The sequence below is a fragment of the Leuciscus leuciscus genome (genome assembly GCF_965113295.1).
Source record: "Leuciscus leuciscus genome assembly, contig: HAP1_SCAFFOLD_294, whole genome shotgun sequence".
NCBI lineage: Eukaryota > Metazoa > Chordata > Actinopteri > Cypriniformes > Leuciscidae > Leuciscus > Leuciscus leuciscus.
The window spans coordinates 2,379-8,176 of NW_028118433.1; the positions used below are offsets into that span (position 1 = coordinate 2,379).

Consider the following 5,798-nt stretch of genomic DNA (forward strand, 5'->3'; position numbering starts at 1 on the left):
TTCCTATAGGTAGACGTGGATCAGCTGATGCGAGCTTGTCTAACGTGACCTGCCAGAACTGGGTTCTACAGACTCATTTAGAATGTACAGTATCAGTCAAAAGATTGGGCACGCTTTCCCATTCTCTCAAATGGGTATGTGGGTTCCAACTTTTGACAGGTACTGTATTAAAAAAAACATAGTTCTGAGATGCCCCACATATTATTCACTAATAAGACATTACTGACAATTAAGGAAATATACTTCACTTCTTTGTCTTTTTGCCTTAGGGCCCCGGGGTCTTGTAGCTTCTGATGAGCCTGTGGTCTCGCTGACAGTAGCTACTGGAGGGTTCTCGGTCTCGCTGACAGTAGCTACTGGAGGGTTCTCGGTCTCGCTGACAATAGCTTCTGGAGGGTTCTCGGTCTCGCTGACAATAGCTTCTGGAGGGTTCTCGGTCTCGCTGACAATAGCTTCTGGAGGGTTCTCGGTCTCGCTGACAGTAGCTTCTGGAGGGTTCTCGGTCTCGCTGACAGTAGCTACTGGAGGGTTCTCGGTCTCGCTGACAGTAGCTACTGGAGGGTTCTCGGTCTCGCTGACAGTAGCTTCTGGAGGGTTCTCGGTCTCGCTGGAGACAACTGCAACAACTGGAAGTATCTCGAGCCAAAATGGCATGGCAGTTCGGGACATAGTCACGAAATTTAATCTATTGATTCGTGTTCGTGGACACGAATTTCCCCATTTTTTCGTGTCACTCTGCACGACTTTCAATCTAATGTATTTCAATGGGACGTATTTTTCCTGCCTGCACCATGTTTTTCTTTCGAGAGCACAGTATTGTTTTTTCTCAATTGTTATTCATTTTGCAAACTTTAAGAGCTACATTACTCAACATTTAATCAAGAGATTTTAATCCTCGTTTTTATTGCTTTATATTCGGTAGGTTACTCAACATGAATCTATTGATTCGTGTCTATGGGCACGAATTTGCTTCTTTTTTTTCGTGTCACTCTGCACGACTTTCAATCTAATGTATTTCAATGGGGCGTAGATATGCACCACGTCTTTCTTTCGAGAGCACACTATTGTTTTTTCTCAAATGTTAGGCTATTCCCTTTGCAAACTTTAAGGGCTACATTACTCAAGATTTAATCAGGAGATTTTAATCCTTGTTGTATTGCTTTATATTCGGTAGGTTACTCAACACGAATTGATTCGTGTCTATGAGCACGAATTTCCTTCTTTTTTTCGTGCCACACAACACGACTTCCAATCTAATGTATTTCAATGGGACGTATTTTTCGTGCCTGCACCACGTCTTTCTTTGCAACATCGTCTCACCCCTATTCGTCACATAGGCTATGCCGTCTGGTCATTTCCCCCTCACGTCCAAAGCCGACGTTGAGGGTACCCCCCTATTCGTCACTTGACAACGGAGAGGGTCGTCCGATAGATTTGAGTGCAAATCCCTCATCTTTGAATTTTGAACTTTGATTATTTTTCTAACCCTAACTTTTTTTCCTCTCTTTTTTATATAATTTTGGGCTACATTAAAATTACATAAAGGACGGTATATTTTCTATATGCTTAAAACATGCCTTCATTTAGGTGGGATATTTTATAATTTTCGATCACATATTGTGGTAATTTCCCCCTTACGTCCATAAGCCGACGTTGAGGGTAGCTAGCTGAAACACTTTTCTAAATCGGTAATATCAACGATTTTTCCTCTCTTTTTTTATATAATTTTGGACTACATTAAAACGACATAATTGCAGGACTGCATATTTGCTGTAGGCTTAAAACATGCCTTAATTTATTGTGGGATATTTTATAATTGTCGATGGTATTTCAATTTGCAATGGCTTATCGTGAGCCTACTTTGCTGCTTTTTTTTTTGCGCAAAAAAAAAGAAAAAAAGAATAGCCTAGTTTTATAGAACTTTCATCTCAATACTGATTATGAAGTTGTAATAAATTAATTATATAGCCTACTGCAGAAATGTTTAAATTACTTTATATGGACATATCCTTTGGCAAAGAGATGGATGCATTCTGGGAAGTGATATGTGTTTAAATGTAATGGCTACATACTCGTGTTTCCTTCACTTGGACATTTATGCTGACCCCTTTAAAATGTTTAGCACGGATATAAAATATTAAGACTGTACTTTTTAATTATGATTGATATTTTGGCTCAATTTTGTGCAACACGTCACTGTGTGTGTGACCATCGCAGAAACCATTGCCCAGCGCGATTCCACCACGGTAAGTCGCTTACAACAGCCTAATAAGCAAGATGAATTCATAAGCATTATTTACACGTCCAAAATTAATAAAATTACGAGTTTATAAAAAAAAAACATGTTCTAAGCCTAGATATAGGTTCTAGATGTATATATGTATATATAGGTATATAAAAAAAAAACATGTTGATATATATATATATCAACATGTTTTTTTGTTTGTTTTTTTGACGTGTAAATGCTTATTGAGAATTTATTGGGGGAATAGTAACTTTAATTGGGGACATCTAGATGATGTAATTTTCTCTCGATCATCGTGGTTCACACACAACGTCACTGTAATGTGTCAGTAATAACAATATTATCACTTGATCTAACGTTATAACGTTACTGCACATAACGCTGCCTTTATATCTGGGATGGCGAACCCTAGACACATACACGCCATTAAAAAAAAAATTTTTACGCGACTTTTAACAGTAGCACAGGAAATAGGAACAACGTGAATCTGTATTTATTTATCCTAAGAATTTACAAGAAAATGGGAATCACTCACTATTAGAGTACACTTTTTAAATCTTATATCAACATAACACTACATAATTAACATTTTCTGTTGTTCTCCCTGCAGATCCTGTCAAACATCACCCGTCGAACCTATCCGAACCTGATTTTCAAAACCCAAAGGCACTTTTTAAGAGCCAACCTCTATCTCTTCATTATTTTCTATATCTTACATCCTCTCTGTTACTCTCTTTCATCCTCAATCTTTATCTATCTCACAGTCTTTATCTATTGCTCTTTCTTTCCTCCCTGTCTGTCTTTGTCTACTTGTCTGTCTTACCCATCTTTGTCAGTCTGTCTGTTTGTATCTGACTGTCTGTTTGTATCTGACTGTCTGTCTGTATCTGACTGTCTGTCTGTCTGTATCTGACTGTCTGTTTGTATCTGACTGTCTGTCTGTATCTGACTGTCTGTCTGTCTGTATCTGACTGTCTGTATCTGACTGTTTGTTATAATGCCAGGGGGGTCTACAAAAAAGATCTGCCCCTTTTGCCAGGGGATTTTATTTTGCGCTCAAAAGATCTGCTCACATTGTAAAAAGGAGCAGCCTCTGAAGCAGCGCCTCAAGAAGAAGCTTCAGAGGTTTGATGAGAAGCGAGAGGAATGGGTGGTTGGTCGTAAGAAAAACCACAACACTGCATCCATCAAGGATGAAGCCAATATCATGGTACGTACAATTTCATACATGACAGTAAACTGTCCAGATCATCTAGGAAGTACATTCAGTGGTACCATTTGTTATTAAGTGAGCATGCCAGCGCAAGGTCAGAAAGGCATTATTTTTTGCCAATATAGATGAATCTTTTTTTTCCAATGATACTTTGTCCTCCCTGTGTCATCAGAATCAATTTAAAAGTATAATTTAACTATCAACTTTGAAGGCACACGTAATTGTGATTTGTAGTTTTTATTTTAGTGGCAATACCCTTAAGTAATCACATCTTCACCGTAATACATCACATACCAAAATGATCTACCAGAGCAAAATTTGAACACACAGCAAATATAATTGAAACTCAGGAATTCTTGAGTTCATAACATATACAGGCATGCATTATGACAGAATTACAGGTGGAATTTAATAATCAAACTTTCTTATCGAGTGGATGAGAAATAACACATGAACTGCATTCATACTGTACTACTCAAAGCACTTTAAAATGTGAATGCGTCAACTGTAAATATGTGCAGCATTCACCCATTTGGTCACGTAATCGCTAAGGTTCTGCCTTTATTTTTACTAAATCTTTAGATTGTCATTGTCCAGTTGCACAATGGTTACATAATCTTATCAATGTAGGTGCAAAACCCGAGCTACTAATGTTACAAAAATAAATATTTATATAAAGTTATATAAAGGGTTCCCTCATGGTGTCAGATTCATCTTTTTACTGTTTTTCTATATAGAGTTGTTTTTTGCTTCTATTGTATGAGCCTTTCCTGTTTGCACATACAGCTAAACTCACCATTAGGTTAAAAATCCTGAATGGCAGTAACCTGGATGCTGTCATTAATAATGTTATATATTTTTTAATTAATATTCTTAGTTATTTTTTATGTTGTTTTTCTATTACTTTAAACAGCAAACACACAATTTTGTCATTGCAGCTTGAGAAACTCCATGCCATTGGCTACAAACCAGTTCTGCTACTAGGAAAGGAGAACAAAAAAAAAGAAATTAAGTGCGAAATATTAACGCCTCGCTGCACACTCTCCACCTTTGCCCAGGACTACCTACAGAAGATAGGTTCATTTTATGAATACCTTTGTGAAGGTGAGATGCATGCACTGTATCTTAAAGTCACAGTTCACAACTTGTGTTGAGTACGCAAAATATTTTATTAATGTTTAAATCTTAAAGGAATGGCTCACCCCTGAAACTTAAATTCAGTCATTCTATTTTTCTGCTGCTGAATGCTTGTATGATCATAGTCTACTCTATGTGACGTCTCTACCAACGCATTTAATGTAGACGCAAATGGGTAGAAAAACATAAAAATTCACACCTGGCAATTGATTATGGGAATTGAAGTAAACTATTTCAAAACAGTAGTTTCCTGCAACTGCAGATGTAGACATGTAGATTCTAAGTGTATTGAGCCCTGTTTGTATTAATAGCATGCAGCACACTGGTCTACAATGGGATTTGGCACCCAGAGTTAAGTGCATTCAAGCATATACTGTCAACTTTAGAATTATGTTTGGTATGTTTTTGTAGGAGACATATTTCATTTCTGTTTTCAGCCCACATACAACCATATTTTTAATGTTTAGGCACTCTGACCACAGCAATTTTTGTAGTGACATACTAATTGAACACATTACATTTGCAAAGACCCGTTTTGGTCACTGGGTCAATGAATCAAATGATAATGAATCTATATATACTCATTGAAACAATATCGAGGACAGTGCTAAAATGTAGATCATTAACGGAAATAGCACAAAGAAAAAGAAAACCATCAAATTTTTGCTGGATACACCACAAACTTACACTGCTACTAACTTTGAGGCATAAAGCCCAAAGTTTTTTAGCGCACGCAGTCTAGTCTTAACTGAATAGTTTGACCCAGACTGTAAACGAACATTATACTTGTCATTTTTTCAATAGATATTATGAGCACTCTGGGTTTTATTTTTCTGACTTAAAGATATATTGTATTGGTTATCGTCATAGAAAATCAATCAGATATATTACAGATATCTAATACATCCAGTAGACTCTCAATAGTTCTCCTTGCCTTCAAATCTGGTTGGAGAAAATTTGGTATATATTATTCAAACACATTTACCTAACAGTTAAAACAGGTACAGATCAAGCTTATGGTTAACCTCTATGTTTTAAATAAGCAAAACACAACACTTGTTTAACTTGCACAGGATGGACCCAGGATTCCAGTGGCAATGAGGATCAGCTGATTACTCTGCAGCTCACACCCTGCGAGGCGAGCCCCACGGAGGGGCAAGTGGAGCAGGCGGAATCCACGGAGGGGCAAGTGGAGCAGGCGGA

General features: G+C 37.3%; 1 long non-coding RNA gene across 1 annotated transcript; it reads left to right on the top strand.

Annotated features, from left to right (window-relative positions):
- Window positions 1–2,469: 2,469 nt before the first annotated feature.
- On the top strand, window positions 2,470–5,798 carry LOC309491499. The gene is made up of 3 exons (XR_014203148.1): window positions 2,470–3,455; window positions 4,397–4,562; window positions 5,669–5,798. It is a non-coding gene; the product is annotated as an uncharacterized lncRNA (long non-coding RNA).